We start from the raw sequence: 18,954 nt of genomic DNA on the forward strand, positions 1-18,954 counted from the left end.
TTGATTAAGGTGACCAACATGCTGAACCAGTAGTTTACTGAGTAAAATACATGGAGAAGGGTGGAAAGATAGGACAGAGAACACGGGATGTATTCTGTGCCCACCTAGTGGAAATGTCCATTTCATCCGCTCCTAAAGTTCTGATTGGCTGGGCTGGCGTATGCATGAGAAGGAGACATGCTCCCCCAGCTAATTTGCACTTCAGCAGAAGAGGATATGGACATGTCCACTAGATGAATACTTACAAAGCTATTTAATAAAGTACTCCTGTAACCAACATGCCTGCTATGCCATCCTTGCTTTCAATGTCTGTCTTAGTAAATGTGTGAAAGATCCAGGTTTGTGCATGAAAAGTTTTCCTGAGGGTGTGTGCCTTGAAGCCCGTAGTGGTAATCACAGGAAACGGGGGTGGATCCAGAGTAGCACCAAAGGGCAAGCCTTCATCGAAACAAATATGGAGGGAAGTGACTGCATGCTCAAACTTGTCAGCTCACAAGTTTGCCAAGACCAAGTGATATCAGAAGTTGATGAAGCCTACATGGTTAATGTATAACCGCTTAGGCCAAAATTATTTAGATACTTTTTATGAGGACTACATATTTACTTGAAATCTCAAAATAATTATGTTAGTGCAGAATACCTTCCACTAGTTGTGACGTCCTTGAAAGAATGAAAATGTTTGAGTTGTACTTGTCTGGTGCATGAAGTTACTCAAAAAAAGAAAAAACTCAGCAATGGAAAAAAAATGCGAAGAGTAGTATTCGAAATGAATTGCCACCTCTTTAGGGGAAGATGAATTCAAATAATAATAATAAGCAAATGAAGATCGGGCATACAAGATAGATGTTTCGGCTCCCACTTGAAAGCCTTGTTCACAAAGATTGTGAACAAAGCTCCACTTGAACCAGTTCTCATTTTTCATTTTTATGGTTGGCATCTAATTTTAAACTACTTACCGTGCCTCTTTTGACCAAACCAGACAGGCTGCCATCAAACTCTTCGCTACTTCAATGCAAATAATTGGAGGTTGGCAAATACATTTTTCTAATAGGAATAGTAGGTAACGAATAGTCAAACACTGATGCATACAGTTACAGCAGGCATATTTATCTTGGAATTAAGCACCATGCTTATATTGTCTATTAAAAAAAGGACAGCTATCAAAAAAGATTAGGATTATTTTTAAGCAAAAGTAATTATACCTCATATACTTTAAGCAGATGTAGTGCTTCTGAAGAATCACGTCCAAACTGCACACAGTTAAAGATTAAGCTGGGATATTCAAAAAGACAAGTACATGTTTTGCTCGCCAAGTGACTTTTAGTGTGCTCAATTATGTAAAGTGTGCTATTATATGATTCATGTAATTTGCTAATGTAAAGAAAGAACAAGCCAGGATCTCTTGCTTCATATATATGCGCTGAATCAAGAAGGTAATTAAGGAAGAAGAACACCAGAAATAAACACGAATATTTGTGTGCTTTCTGGCATAAAATAATTCTCACGTAAGCCACATAACATGCTTTCCAAAGCATCCCCTACCTTAACTTACAGCTGCATCACGTGAAGACACTTTCTAAGAACACACATGCTTCATGATCATTCACTGTGTTAGTGACTCCCACTGAAGTAGACTGAGAACATATCTGGGCATTGCATTCAATGGCTGATGTAAAGTGAAAAGACTGCTGCTTGTAGGTATGAATCAACCAAGTGAATAAGAAATATAGGTTCTCAAACTTCTAGTAGTAAGTGTGGCAGCACTTAAGAAAAACATATTGCAACTAAAAATTGCAACACATGATGAAATAACTGAAATAGCTAGGGAGAGTTTAATAGACCAATAAACAGGAAACTGCAAATTCCCAACATTTCTGAATACTTTTCTTCACATGTACTCACCTCATAAGTATGACTTCCCTTAATGCTCGAACCTCTGCCTTAATTTCATAATTCCCCATTCTCACTGCTTTGCTCATGCTGATTGACATCTAGCACAAAGGTTGGTGAAAGTAGCTTAGCATGTGCATGTGTTGTGAGGCAAGCTGCCCACATCTGGTAGCCGCATGCCAATATCTCAGAGTAGATGAAAGGGAAGCCTTGAGGGTAAACCATAGAGAGGACCTTGGTTCAATGATAACTGAAAACACCAACATTGAAAATTTGGACAGCCCACAGAATCAGCAGAATTGACATAGTTTGGAAAAACTGAAAAGATGCATTATGATATTTATGTTACACAGGTTCCAGTCAAGTTGAAGATGTTCACTGTCTAATAAACTTATAAGACAATACACGACCAGCAATACTGTATGGAACCTAAACAATTTTAATAAAGTCACCTAGAAGTCAGGATGGAGAAGTGACTGAATTGAGGATGCTAAAATGGATGAGGTGGAGGCAGATTGTGAAGACAGGTCTTAAAAAATTAACATTCAACGCACACTTAAGTTGGCAAAGATTGAACTCAATGTTCAAGAAGAAATTGACTAAGATAATTTATTGGTATACGTATATGAGAGAGCAGCAACAATACAGCAGAGATAACTGTCATGCAAGAGGAAAGGTTGTCAGTCTAAAAATTAACATTTGGTCAGAAGAATGGTTATGCATGGGCTCAGGCTCATGTACAATTCTGTATGGTACGCATGATGTCAGAGCTGCATAGCATAAGGAACTGTGGCCTCACATGCCTCGATTATGAAATGATGTGGGCCAAGAGTGGAACAAGGATAGCATCAAGAGGGGGCCTCCTCCAAAAAGAGAACCGTAGGGAAACGGGGTGAGAGAGGTTTCCTATGCAACAGATACAGAGTCATATGAGTCATAGTCATAGAAACCATGACCCAAGGAGCTGCACAACAAGGTATATAAATTCAAATCTCTATACTAGTTAAACCTCAGTATAACGAAATTCTCGATATAACGAAAAATTTAACTTTTCATAACCTCTTCTCCATAGAACACCATGCATTTAGAGCCTCAATATAAAGAAGTGTGTTTGTGTGCAATTTCAATATAACGAAATTTCGCTTCTGCCGCAGAGGAGTGCCAATTGAGACAATCAATGGTAACTTCCGCGGACGCAGATAGTCAAATGACTGAATTACAAGCGGCTCCTTGCAAACGCACCTCTCAAACTGCGTGCAGCGTGACAAGAACAACAGCTTAAAGCCGCATCATGTTCCGTATAAATTAAGTCCAAGTGCGATCAGATCCTATCGCGCCCCGCGCACTTGTGCTTTAGGTGCGAGTGAAAGTGTGCGAGGGTGAGACAAGAAAGATGGTGGCTTCATAAGTGCGGCCTTCCCACGCGAGCAATGGCAAAGTGGGGAAGGAAAGCGAGCTCGCGGTAACGCGATCAAGTGCGCGCGCGCGAGGGGGCGGAGTGGGGGGGGGGGGGGGGTAAGTTGGCGCGCGTCTCGGCCATGACTGGCTGAGACGCGGCTGAGCGCGGCTGAGCGCATACGCAGCCGCACACCCTCCTCTAGCTCGAGGTAATCTGCTGCGTGTGGAAAGAGCGGGCATGCCAAGACGGCGTGGCATCATGTAAGCTGTTTTCCCGCACGCTTAGTATTGAAGGTTGCGCAATCTCAAGTTTTGATGACCCGTTGGAACGAGAAGCAGACGAAGCATTCGCTCCCAGCTGCCGGCGCTTTTCATGATAGTGTCGTCGCAGTGCGACCGGGTGACGCTTTGGGGGCGGAGTGCACGCGAAAGCATGGAGTCACTCAATTCGTACCGCTGATGTAAAGATATCAACGTGGCATGAAACCGTATCATTCATCGCTGACTCCTATATTCGTCAAAATAAAATGTTTTCTCATTCAAACTTGCTTTTTTTTATTGCCCAATAATTCGGAAAATTGCATGGCCCCTTTCTGTTCAACAAGAACGATCGGCGACTGTACTCATTTGCAGAACAGATCGAATTTCGATACAGGGAAATTTCTATATAACGAAGCGAATTGCCGATTTTACCTACTTTGTTATATCAAGGTTTAAGTGTATAAAGAAATTTCCTGTTCTCTACACGGGCGTGGCAATGTGGGCTTGTTCGTTGATCATCATGGAACGGCATGTAGTGTAGCGCAACAAAAACAAGAACATAAGAAGAAATGAAACACAGACACAAGCGCCTAATTATGTCTGTGTTTTCCTTTTTCTTGTGTCCTTGTTTTCGTTGCATGACACTACATGACATTCAATACTTTCACTGTCACATTCATGAGCACTGAAAACCTAGAATCAACTAATATCTTGCCTGATTTGCCATAATTAAAGAAGAAAAATGTGGGTATAGTAGGTCTAATTGAGTTCTGGGGATTTTAGTATCACTGACATATAGCTTTTAAGAATGTTTAATCGTTTCTTCCGTTAAGGCAGAGTACATGCTCAACTGCTACAATAAGTGTGAACGTAGGCAAAAACGACATTTTTGGCCCTTGCATCAATTTTATGGCATGTTGCGTGATCTAATCAAGTGGTTTCAATTTGACGAAGTTCTCGATTTAACAAAATAAAACCTCACATCCCAATAAAATTTATTACCTAGGCTTACTGTACTTTAAAACCAAAGTACTGTATAACTATAAGCAGCTACAGCCGCCATGAGTGGCGAGCAGAATTGAAATGAAATTGCTTTAGTCGAAACACGCCGAGCGCTGCTGCTAAAGTATGCGCCACATGCATTGGGCAACTGTGGGAACCGCAGTACCACACGTAGTTATTCAAAGCAGCACATAAAAGTGCCGTGGACTCAAATTGGTTAGTAAATGCATTCGGAACCAGTCTTTCGATTACTCAATTAATATATCAGCCACACACTCGCATAGCACGGCCACGTGGCAAACACGGCCATGCGGACGCTTCACTATGCGCGGATCGGCTGGTTGCAATATTGGGGCACTCTATGGGTGCATGTTTAAAGCACAGCGTTTTTGCCTATCGCATCATCGTTGCGGGTGCTCTATGGCTGAGTGTATTGCATGGTACAGAATTGGCCCCAGTACCAAAAGTACACAGGTAGGGCGGTCCGTGCAGATGAAGCGTGAACGCGAGCTCAACATAACCACGTCGTCATTATTCTGTAGCGATTATTTATGCGAAAGCGTCAAATGGCCCATTGTGCAAAAAAGCCGGCGTCTGTCGTCTCCGCGAAACAGCGCCTCAAATCCCATTGGCTGCGACCATGTCACGAGCGCGCCTCGACGAAAAAGAGCGGGTGAAAGGGTACACCTGCTGTCGCTATAGTGCACCAGGTGTTGCGTGAGGGGAGAGGGCATCGCCACGATGCCACGCCATCCTTGCTCTCGTAAGCCGCCGCCTGGTCCGCATCTCCCCCCTCCACTGGGCTTAGCTGCTGCGCGTGCCTGCCGGCCTTGGTGGCCACTGCTGTTTCCTGGTCTCTGGTCGTGCAGCCTGCGGTGTTGGCACCGCAGGCTGCTGCTGCTTGCTATCTCGGGCCCAATGTAGCTCTAGGGTGCATCACTTGCAGCGTAAAACTCGAAGGACTGCTCAGTAGCATTCAATTGGGCATTAATGCTTTCGCAATCACAACTCAGATAAGACGTGCTTAGTTGTCCTCATATGTTTTTCTTTAGTGGCCAAGTGGACGCATCATTGTTCACCATTCACAGTCTTCAATCTGTCGTCATCATTGCATTGTCATTTCAAATTAGTTGTAATATCACGCCGTCGGATGCTGCCGCCTTCACGCTGTGTAGTAGATACGCAGTCATTGCCATGCATGCACTCATCATCCCAAAGTCATTATGCCTCAATCGTGATGACTCTAGAATTGTCTTCCCATCGTCGATCATGCCATCGTTGTCACCACATCAGCATCATACTGTTGTCGGCATTTGACAGATGCATTACACAGATTAGCATTACCTTTTCAGCCTCTAGAACAGAATGCACGTGGTGATCTGCCGCAGTAATATTATGAGAGACACTTGGGCGGAAGAATTGCTGGCCTCAGTCGCCAAGCCTCCCTAGCATCATTTATTTCAATCTCCATTATAATCCTAAATTGTGTCACAAAACTTCTACAACAAATGTCAACATGGTTGCCATAAGACCTTGTCTCTCATGAACAACATAACTATATTGTCATGTTCACTAACTTGATCTCTTCCATTGAACTTAGTTCTTGTGTTGAATGGATGCTTCTAGCTTTTTAAATTCTGCTACTTCGTGCCACTGCCTCCTTCTCCTGAATAAGCTAACTTAATATTGATCCACATGCAATTACTAAAATTCACTGAATGCTTTCTTCATGACTAAACACAATTTGTATGTTAACAACTCCAATTCACAAATCTGTCTTTTGTCACTTCTGGCATGCCACAATGCTGAGTGTTTAGGCCCTTGATTTTTCTCATTTTAGATCTCGCAAAGAACTTAACGTAGAAAACTAAACTTTCTGTTGATGACTGTGTGTTTTGTCGTGAAACAACCAAACTCTGGCAGGTCCGTTTCTGTTCAAACAGACTAAACAAATGGCCCACTGAGTAAAAAAGCCAGTGTCTGTCGTCTCAGCGAAATGGAACGTCAAATCCCATTGGTTGTGACCACATTGCGAGCGTGCCTCTACGGAGCAGAGCGGGTGAAAGGGTACATCTGCCATCACTCTAGTGCGCCAGGTGTTGCGTGAGGGGAGAGGGCGCCGCCGCAGTGCCACGTCATCCTTGCTCTCGCAAGCCGGCGCCCAGTCCATATCCCCTCCTCCCCACTGGGCTTAGCTTCTGCACGTGCCCAGTGGGGCAATGTCTCCACTAATGTCTCTTCGGAGTGCCATCACTAGTTTAAAACCTAATATCAGTACCCTAGCAAAAAAAACTGATAGAAATTTCTACAAGTCTCTTAGGAATATGTATAGGTTGTATGGGTCCTTCTAAGAGTGATATATATTCCTACCTGACCCATAGAACTCTTTACCAGACTGGCAGGCAGCAGATAGATCTCACTGTGCTGCCTACAAGACCAAATAGCATGATGTATCAGTCTTTTAAACCCAGATAGAGATCATCATACCACATGCAGAAATCTAATTGAGGCACTGATAAAGCATGTTAGAAATAGCACACACGCCGGTGCCCACACGCCTGAAGAGACGTTTTTAAAATGAACCGAATATACAACCCTGAATGCATTGCCTGCCACGTGAACAGATTAACAAACACAGTTGGGATATTAGAGTATCAAATAAAAATAAAGTGTGTAAACTGTGCAATTATCAAAACTTTTTACAGCTTGTATGCAGATATATTATCCTAAACATGTTTCAACATAAATTAAAGCACACGTTTTCAAAGCACAGCAGCGTTACTTAGCCTGTGAAACTACATTGGGGAAGTTGCATGAGAAAAGTATCACTCCATCTTTGTAGCAGGTGTGCTCCAGTTCTTTTAATACAAAATTACATTTACAAATTTTGCGAGACGGATGTGCAACATTTAATGCATATCCAAAACAGGATTACTGTCATCATTATCATCATCTTTATCATATTTATGTCCACTGCAGGTCAGAAGCCTCTCCCTTTGATCTCTAATTACCTCTGTCCTGCGCCAACTGATTCCAACTAGCACCCGCAAATTTCCTAATTTTGGCGCACCACCTAGACTTCTGCCATCCTCTACTGCACTTCCCTTCTCTTGGTACCCATTCTGTCACCCTAATGGTCCAACTGTTATCTAATCTGCGCATTACATGACCTGCCCAGCGCCATTTTTTTCTCCTAATGTCTATTAGGATATCATCTATACCCGTTTGCTCTCTTGTCCAAACTGCTCTCTTTCTGTCTCTTAAACTTATACTTAGCATTCTTCGTTCCATCACTCTTTGCACGGTCCTTAACTTGTTCTCAAGCTTCTTTGTCAGTCTCCAAATCTCTGCGCCATATGTCAGCACCCGTAAAATGCACTGATTGTATACTTTCCTTTTCTATGATAATGGTAAGCTCCCAGTCAGGAGCTCACAATGTCTGCCGTATGCGATCCAGCCCATTTTTATTCTTCTGTGAATTTCCTTCTCATGGTCAGGGTTTCCTGTGATTAGTTGACCTGGGTAGACGTACACCTTCACAGACTCTAGAGGCTGACTAGTGATCTTGAACTCTTGTTCCTTTGCCCGGTTATTTATCATTATCTTTGTCTTCTGCATATTAATCTTCAGCCCCACTCTTACCCTCTCCCTATTAAGGTCCTCAATCATTTGTTGTAACTCGTCCGCAGTGTTGCTGAATAGAACAATGTCATCGGCAAACTGAATGTTGCTGAGGTGTTCGCCGTAGATCCCTACTCCTAAACCTTCCCAGTTTAATAGCTTGAATACTTCTTCCAAGCACGCAGTGAATAGCATTGCAGAGATTGTGTCTACTTGTCTGACTCCTTTCTTCATAGGTATCTTCCTACTGTTGTAATAAAGTTTATTTACAAAAGCAAAACAAAGCACTTTCAAAAATGTGGATACTAACTGTAGCTCTAACATGTCCAGCTGAGTTTGTGAATGCCATAAATTAGACACTACCAACGTGATTTCATTAAAGCTACTTTCTGGGCTAGTTGGTGCATACTTGATTTGAGAATTATGGCAACGCTAATGCATCCATCCACAAAGGAACAAGGACAAGACACAAGCAACATGACTACAAACATGACTAGGGTTTATTTTACACTCCATTATCTAAAGAATAAGCAAGCAACTTTAGCCACATTTAAACAAGCACATAAGAGGAAGAACACAGACTGAAGTACCAACTTCACCATGCCCATTTGTGCTCACAGATGCTGGATAGAACGCCAGGTCTAATTGGCACATGCTTTTATCATATAACAACTTCATATGAAGCTATTTTCTTTAGACTATGCACTTTTGCATTCATCCCAATAGTGTTGTGATATGTGACAGAACACAAGTGAGCTTGTGCAAAAAGAACAAACTGGCATGGCACACTGACAGGAAGCAAGGAAACAGCACAAGCATCGCTATTGGTACAAGATCTACAGCAATATATCAGAACATGACAATACAGCAATATTATTTAAGCAAAAGTGAGTACAGATCTGAGTATTTATTCAAGTAAGAACATGGATTTACCATTTTTAAAACAACACATTCATGAACAAAAACAGCTAAACATCAGTGAACATATTGCGAAATCAGAAGACACAATTCTTCACTGGGTGCTAGTTCAACCACCGCACGTCGAAATGTGTAAAAGTAGTTTAACCTGTGTAGCCTTCAGCATGCGACAGCAAAGAAGACTATCAGAACAGGCTTCATATATAGTGTTTGGAGTCTTTGATTCAAACCGTAATACACTGTTAAAATAAAATTTCAGAGTTTGCTTGTTTCATTCAGAAAAAAGATAGTGTCTTAGTCATGCCGCCACAGTTAACGGATTAACTTGCACCAGCTACATTGAGTCAAAGGAGAAAAGTGAGGAAGACAGATGCATGGTGTGAAAATGTTGCTGTTGTATCAAGTAGCATAACTGCTCACTTAACATTCAGCTTCTTTCCATGCCTCTGCATACAGAGTGAAAGCTTTACCTCTTCACCATCTGCTAGTGAAGCACTGTTTGTTCACTGTGATCACCCACTCAAGGCAGTCACGTGGTTGAGTAGGGCCCTTCGCTACATGTGAGGACACCGACCCGAAAGTGTGCATAATTCCTGTAAAATATTGTCATGTTTTGGCTACTACAACTGTTCATCAGCAGCTGCATCACTACTGCCAACATGCAGACCATGCAATTCCCCAAGCACTTAATCAACAAGAGTACAATAATGAAGAGTGGCAAATTGGGCTAGCTGGTTCATTAGGAAAACAAGAAGCTATCGCAAGAAAAAATAAACACTCTAGAATCTTGATGGCTCTGGCTTGTGTAATATATTCAAACATCAAAAAGCTGATTATTACAGAACGCAATAAAGCGTGGTGCACTGTTACCAACTGTTGTTTTTTAAAGCTATAACCTGTTATTACCAGACATTCATGTACCATGGCTGAAGACATACTGTTCATCGTTGCCATGTCTTGAGCACGGGAATTAGTCTCTTTCATAATGGTTTCATATTTTCCATTCAAAAATATTGTTGTCTATTTCTATAAACACATAAAGGCACATAACTTCGCTGGGTGTTACGTAAACTAGTGACTCCTTTCTTCTGACGCAGACTGAAAGGTGCTTTGCATGAAGAATTTCAACAGGAAATAGTTTCTTGAATTACAGAATTATACAAGAATTTGCTCCAGTAAGAATTCTACAAATGAGAGAAAACGCACAAATGCACTGTTTTTAGTCTTTATAGTTCAAGTGTACTGGAGAGAGAGGAATGTTTGTTGGTTCATGACCATTCGGTAATATTCAGTGACACTTGTTGAGTCACCGCCACGGTTGTGGACTACAGCCTGTTTTACACTTTCATCCATGTTCAAGCACAGCTTTCCAGTGCCTAACAAAACTGTCTGCTGACCAGCTCTCCTCTCCTGTACACCAAAAAAAACTCACTGCTTCTGGTGAAAGATTTAAACTAGCTTTAGCTGCCTGTAACTTTCGAGCAAGTACATAACATTCCAATATTTGTAAAGGAACATCATTAGCTCCACGTACCAATTTCACAAGAAGTTCATTTCCACCTTCAAATACAAATGAAGAATGCGACCAATGAGGTCCTAGTTTAGCCGCACTTTTAAGAAGATGCAGGATTTGGTGTACATTGTATGTCATTGCACCCAATCCATACAAAGACTGTGCTCTCACAACAAACTCCGAGAGATCAGATGATCTCATTATGGTCATCTGAAGTGACGGTGTCCAGTAGAAGTATATAGACACCCTCCACAAGCAAACTGAAATGTCTGACATACTTATCCGGCAAAAAGCCATGAAGGCATGGTAATGAATAATGAAGAACCCACCACTTCCATTCACTAGGTTTCCAGATTGTGAAGTCTGATGATCTTCGTGGTGTACATGTGAACCAACTTTTAATTGTTGATATGCTTGCGGTATGGGAATAAGCAGCTACAATAAAATGTACAGGTTGGTTTTGTATGGCTTCAACTAAATATGAGCGTTGTATTTTTTGTAGGTATATCCCGTATTGATGAAGCATACTCCAGTTTTGATCTTACAAGCATATTATACAGTATAAGTTTAAGGGAAGCAGGAGTCCAAGAAAACTTGCAGCACAAGAAGCCATGTGTTCAGTTATTAGCATTACTCAAAAAGTTGATATGCATTTGCATTGAAAGATTATTAGTAATATGAATACCTATGTACAAGGTGCTTAATAAGAGCAGGGTGTTTAATTTTGTAGGTAAATGTGTTAAAAGGACTAGTCATGATGTGAAAATCTCTTCATTTTACTTTTACCACCCCACCTGACCACCATTTTACCTTTACACACACACACAAATATATATATATATATATATATACCATGGCATCCATTCCGTAACTCTAATGCAACATACGATAGAAAATACGATAGAAAATTGGGCAAGTTGTTGAAGCTTCATGGCAGTTACTGCATGACAGATGCCGACAAAAGTAATAGAACGGGACAGGATACAGCACTATCAAATGAAGTTTATTGAAAGAAAACAACCAATATATAACACACGTCACGTGACCAACACCCGGCCCCCTAGCATATGCAGAAACATGCCAAAACAACCTTCACATCACCGAATGCACATGTTTTGACGGCAACAGACATGTCATGGCTGATTAATCAATGTAAGAAAACAATTACTAAGGCACAATGCAACTCAGTGGCTTTACTTAAGATCTAACACGGCAACCTCGCTATCTTGCAGCGAGATGGATGGCTGGCTAACACATAATGAGCCTTTCTTTCTAATGTGATAAGCCTCCATTAATTCATGTGAGAGCTTTTCAGTGTGTGAACAGCAGAATAGTACTTTCAAAAACTGGATGATGCCCAATGCTGCAACAATGCACAGAAAGGTATGGATGTGCAAAAACCCTTAAAAAAACTATGGTACTTCCTTTGTTGAATGTTTAAGCACCTTCCAGTCTGACTGATATATATTTTGTAGGCTTCAAGAAAAAGGAATCGAATAAACAACATTTCGTGTGCAAGAGACAAACTGTATGCTATATTTCACTTTGCAGTCCTCCCTGCTCAGACACCCGTTGTGAAGAATGTGCTTGTTTATTGCTTCACATATTCCCTTCAGCTTATCTTTAAATGAAAACCCAATCCTCTCCTGGAACTTGGAAGCCACCTTTTTCTGCCTGTGCGACAATTAATAGAGGGGATAATGGTAACTTTGATCCACTCTTGCTCCTTAAGTTTCTTCCACCCTGGTTGCACCTTAAGTTCCTTAATTAACGTGTTTCAAGATAAAGAAAACCACTGAAACTGAATAACCTGCCTCATTAAGCCTTGTCACCAGATTCTTTACACTTTCAAGGATAAGGTGAGGATAGCTCTTGGTTGGGGCATCTCTAATTGTGTGAGTGGCAATACTGTACTTAATAAGTTTTGAATGGCTAGGCCTATAATCAAGAAGGGGCTTAGAAGTTCTCGACTGATATCCCCAGCATACGTGATCCCACATAAAAGTAAGCCTCATATAAGAAGTTGCAGCACATTTTTTTTCTGGAACTTCTAAAGTGAAGTTGAAACCTTGCTTTTGTTCTCTAAATAGCTTCAGTACTTCGATGACAGCTCTGCAAAAGTTACCATTTACTCATGAAAAACAAATAATCATCCACATATCAGAAAATTTTAAGAGCAAGCCCACTCAGGTTTTGATTATCTTCTGGTCAACATAACTTAAAATATTACTGAGCACTGGTGCAACACCGGAACCTATGCAGATGCCAGCATTCTGGACACATATTTTACCTTCCCACCAGACCAAAATTGACCTTAAATAGAAATCAAGAAGCTCCAGAAAGCTTGCAACAAGAATTTTACACCATTCAGCAAATTCCAGCTAACCTGTTTGATTGTGTATGCAGTCCTTAACAAACTGCAAGAGACGCACCTGCGGACAAGAATTGTATAGATCTTCTGCATCTATACTAAAGCCTGTCCATTTTCCCAGATTATGCTCCTGCAGGAAGTGTACAACAGTCTGAGAGCTGGCAGCAAGAAATTGGTCGTTGATTCCCAGCCTGTCAAGGTGTGTCTGCAGAAATTCTGAAACATGAAGCCATGATTTATATTCCGACAAAATGGTTCTGAAACGGATTCCCTAAGCTTGTGTGTTTTGCACTGAAGAAGGCGCATAAAAGACCTTTTTCTACCTTAACATCATTTGAGACTGTTGTCAAACTAAACTGATTCAACTTTGAGACAGCTCAACATTTTGTCAGCTATATTGGTATAAATTTCATTAAAATTTATGTCAGTGGCTGACACACCCTCCTCCGGAAAAGTGCTTTCCAACATGAAAACACAATGCCCTTTTTTGTCTCCAAGAAACCTCCAAGTTTCTGCCCCATACGTTAGCACAGGTAGAAGGCAATGATTCTATGCTTGATTGTACACAACTATATATATATATATATATATATATATATATAGATACTTTGTATTCACCATCCAGGGCCAGGGAACAAGAGAAGCCAGACACCACTGACCAATTTCTGACTAAAAGAATTAATTTTTGACCTTATACATCTTGTTTTTACTGTACATGTCCCTCACCTCCATCCAGGTTCCCAACATTTATATCTAAAAAGCTTGTCTATCACCACATACAGGGTCTGTCCTGAAAGTAATGTCAGTAAATTTATTGTGATGTGACTGTATGTCAGAGCGGTCTAACTGGTTGAAACTGGTAGTGACGGAATCCAGCTAAGCAGCGCTCAGTCACTCACTGTGCTCCGAACATCGGAGAGTGTTGGACGGGCCTGTTCGTGAGAGCTGTTTTTTATTCTTGTGCAAGTGAAAATGCAGCGCTCATTAGAACAAAGATTTGCGATCAAGTTTTGCGTGAAACTTGGCAATACCACTGCGGAAACTGTTACTATGCTCAAGACTGCTTATAAAGAACATGCCCTGTCAGATCGGCAAGTGTTTCGGTGGCACAAGGCCTTTTGGAAGGCCGGGAAGAGGGCGACAACAAGTACTGCGCTGGATGGCCATCCACGACCACTACGACTGACAATGTGACACGAGCGAGGGAACTGTTGAACTCAGACCAACGATTAAGTGTTCATTTATGGCCGACATGTCAAACGTTCCGAAAACTCAAGTTCATGAAATTGTTACAAACGATATCGGCATGCAGAAGGCGTGCACAAAAACGGTTCCAAAAGTGCTAACTGAAAACGAAAAGTCACGCCGTGTTGAAACGCGCCAAGAAAATCTCAACATGCGCAAACGTGAGCGAAAATTTTTGGACGTCATTACAGAAGACGAGACTTGGGTATTTGAATATGACCTGGAGACCAAAAGGCAATCATCTGAGCGGCACACACACTCGTCCCCTCCCCAGAAGAAAGCCAGGATGAGCAAATCAAAGATCAAGATCATGCTCATCGTTTTTTTTTACATCCACGAACTGGTTCATCATGAGTTTGAAGAACCTGGAACCACTGTGAACTCCAAATTTTATGTGGATGTCCTCGAAAGACTGAAACGCAGGGTTCAACACATCCGGCCGGACATTGCACACAACTGGAAGTTGCACCACGATAATGTGCTGGCCCACAGTGCCTTCATCGTCACCGACTACCTGGTTAAAGCAGGGGTGCCAACGATCCCCCAGCCCCTGTACAGCCCGGGCTTGGCTCCCCCCCCCCCCCCCCGACTTTTTTCTGTTTCCATGCCTCAACACACCCCTGAAAGGCAATCATTTTGGGACAGCGGACGTGATCAAAGCAGCTAGCACCACAGCATTAAAGGCCATTCTGGAGGAGGACTACCGCAACGCATTCGAGAGCTGCAAGTCTCGCTGGAGCCGATGTATTGACGCAAAAGGAGAGTATTTTGAAGATTTTTAAACTTTTTGTAACAACAAATTCAATAAATGATTTTTAATCGCCTTACTGACACTACTCTCAGGACAGACCCTGTACATGTACCTTGAAGGTATGTATGTGGAAAGCATTTCAACCTATGCTTGCTTTTCTGGCATGGAATATAACGGCCTTTTGTCTCTAAACCACTTACTTTTAAACAATTCCATTTGGTTAATTTTTCTAACTTCTGCAGAGTTGCATTCACAACTTTCATAGTTAACCGGCTCCGTTTTCATTCTTGCTTCCTAAAATATGCCCTCCTGTCATGCATAATTTGGAAGGCCTTCTGTTAGCAATGGGTATTGTATTTCAAGACTATCAGTGCAATGTTGCATGAAGAAACCTATTCTTGGAGTGAATTATTGTTCAGCTTGATATCATGATACTGCTGCATGGTTGTTATTTAACTCTGCAAGAGAATGGTCCTGCCATCCTACCAAGGGTGCATTTCATGGGTATTACTCTCTTTCTTTTGACATTAGTTTATGAGGCTCACAGATATGTATCTGTGTCAACAATAACACCTGACATCTAATTTTGTTCAACATGCACTACATTTAATCAGATAAAAGTTGCATGTTTTGTCTCTTGGACCAGTCTGCTCAGTGGTAGGAGGTCGAGACCACAAATGAGAATGGCTGGCCAAGATCTGTGGTGTATGTCCCGTGTTATGCATCTGACAAGATTTCATGGTGGCAAGAAAACATGTCAGAAATGATGTGATCTTTCTAGTTATTGTGCACAGAGTTATCAGCATGATAATATCCTTAATGCTATAAAGAGTACCTCTAGCAAGCAGTCTATATGCTTATGCCTTTTTGTTGCTTATGGCAACAAAATCCAACATCCTTTGAAACATGCTCACTTGCTGTCTGATGCACAAAATGAAGAACGCTGCCTTCTCTAAATTTATTAGCAACAAGAAAGCCACTCTGGAAGCAATTATATACATACACAGCAACACACACTAAAACCTACAAATGGGAGAAAAAACACAAACTAGGCTAACAATAAAAGAAACCTGACACCCAACAAGTGTTACATGTTACTCAAGTATGCACATTCAACTGAGTTAGAGAGATGGATGGTCGACTCCCGCACTCCTGTGCATGCATGTGGATATGTTAAGCCTCAGCTACTCTTTCTATATAACTATCCCCATGTTTGTGAAATCTGGTGTAAAACCGCAAGAACAATGATGGCTTGACAGGTGGTTCACCTTTCAATGAGTTCTATAAGGAGGATGCATCAACTCTTCCAGCCAATGTACACATTACCACATGAAAGCAGCAGCTTATAAACAGCACAACACCATACAGCACAAATTATATATTTGCCACGTGTTATTAAACTTACATCATTAAAGTACATTAGAATTGGTGCTAAGGCTGGTGCACAATATATGCATATACTTTAAACAATCATAAATAAGGCAGGAGCTTGGAATATGATTGAATGTTCTCTGAACTGCTTTGATAATACAAAAGTCAAGGCTTTGTTTTTGGCATCACCCACTCCAATTCGTTTTTTTTTTTTCAATTGAAGCATTGGCAAGGTTTGTGCCATGCGCTTCGACCGTGATTTTTCCTTGTTCACGCACGGCCATGACCATAATACAAGAAAATCGCCCCAGTAACGCAGTGGTCCCTGCCTACTTTTTCATATACTTTACCGTAATACATTACGTTTGCTTCGCCGCATAACACGACTGTATTGCGGCAAAGCTGATTTTATGGCACTGACCTTATGTAACGGACCTTTTGTCCTTCTGCTGCTCGCATGAGCATAAGCTCGCAAAACCACAAAATACAGACTTGGCTTGCTGCTGGTTGATTTTCTAGCTAACATTTCGAGCCGTCCACGTTGTTTACACAAAAATCAGTGAAGTTTCTCGCGCTTCAAAAGGCAGCGTGACCACCTATAATTAAGGCAGTCATAAGCGGCAACGAAATCCACACAAGGTACATCAACTTCCACAAAGCTACTGCGCAACGCCATCAACATCTGGCACAGGGGCCACCCAGGAGCTGGCAAACGCTGCGATGACATCCACACAAACCACGTCGCTTTCCACAAAGCTATTGGGCAACACGATCAGTCACAGGCACAGGTGAAGTCCGCAAAACACTACATGGGCAGAACTACTACGGCCATACTCAATGACTTCGCCACAAGCTCTCACATTTAACGACATCAAACAGCTAAAATCACTTCTCCACAGCGACGGACCCAAGCGAAGACCGCACCATACCGCACGGGCAGAACGGAAGCACCGATTCAGGGCTCTCGTCGCGTTCATCGCTTTAGCGCCACCTATTTAAAAATAATATACGGAGCCAAGGCAAACCATTATTTAGCGTCTATTTGGGTGAACCCACGGGTGAGCGTGCGTCTATTTGTCGTACAAAAATCCCTCACGTGACCTGATCCTAGGTGCCTAGGGACAGCATCGTTTAGGGATTTTTGAGAAGGCGCGATGCTGGCGCCGAGCGACGCCGTGGCGTGTTCGTCCTCGGCGTGATGGTTCTCTGGACCGCGCGTTGTTCAACATTGCTCATGTGATTGTTACGTGCGTTGCTTGTGTGTTGGTTGTAGGTTCTGTGTTATTGGCGGAAAGCCGTGAGTAGTGGTGGTGCGGCAGTGCGGCTTTGGCCTCGGTGAGCTCTGGCAGTACAGAATCTGCCTTGTGTGACCCGTGCTTTCTTGAGAACTCGGCGGTGGTGACAATTGAAATAATTAAGTGGCCTAGCGCCTTGGCAGCGAACCGCGATGTGGCGTCGCCGTGTCCGACTTTGCTTAGCGGACATCGAGTTATGTGCTGCTCGCTGCAAGTCATATAAATGCAACTGCGTCGACCGCCCACTGTTCAGCGCTGAATGTGTGTTTGGTGTGCTGTGCTTGAAACGAGTGGTGCAGCCGTGCAGAGGGGGTGGCGGAGTAGCAGAGTGGCTTAGGGGCTCCGTTTGCGAATTCACAGACATGTGCTCCCGTCTTGGTCTCATTAGCTGCTGTTGCGGGATTGTGGTGTGCTAGCTCCTTGCCTAGTATGAAGCGATGTGATAGCACAATTTTTATTAAGTGGACAAGATGTTGCCGAGATGGTTGCAGCACAGCGTTTTTTTTTCTTCCAGGCACCTTTTCTACTTGAAGCTTCCGTTGCAGTGTTTCGAGCCTCATTGAACCAGCACGTAGTGTATATAAAAATTGGACACTGATTGGGAACATCACCTAAGTTCATGCCTATATATAGTAAAAAGATGTAGCACGACCAGACAAAATAAAAGAAGGGGGTGGGCTGCAGCAATACTAAGTGTTAAATGGTGCTTTATCCTTTCCCTAAGTTTTCTGTTTTTGTGCTTTTTATGGATCCTCCGCAGTAACCACGCGAGTGCCGAACTTGAGCTTATTGGTTTCAAGTCTCATGGTTGTTACTAACAGAACAGTGTGATAAACAAACAAGGGCTTCGAGGCATCCGTTCACCTTGCTTGCCTTATGGTGCTGCTTCATAAGCACCGTGAGCATCCAGGCCAACTAGGAAAGGAGCTTTGTTGCAATCGCTTCTGAACTGTATTGCCACCAAACCAACAGTGCTCGAAATGACAGCTTTTGGACAGTAGAATGCTTGCACCCAGCAAAATAGTAAGAAGGAAGCATTCAGGATGTGCAAAGTGGGCTTTTGAAGCTGGCAGCATTACTGAAGGGGCTTTTTTTATTTTATTTATTTTTTATTTAGTCATACTGTTGGCCGGGAGGCCGTTACAGGGGTGGGGTACAGCACAGAAAATAAAAAAACATAATGTACATTATACACAATGCACGCAAATTATACATAAAACACTCTTTTTGAGCATACATTCATAAAGAGAACCAGGAAACCAGTAACAGCACAAATACAAAAGCAATATGCAGGAACAATAAACACAATCTGTGTTAA

Source organism: Dermacentor andersoni, chromosome 9 (assembly GCF_023375885.2).
Source record: "Dermacentor andersoni chromosome 9, qqDerAnde1_hic_scaffold, whole genome shotgun sequence".
NCBI classification, from domain to species: Eukaryota; Metazoa; Arthropoda; class Arachnida; order Ixodida; family Ixodidae; genus Dermacentor; species Dermacentor andersoni.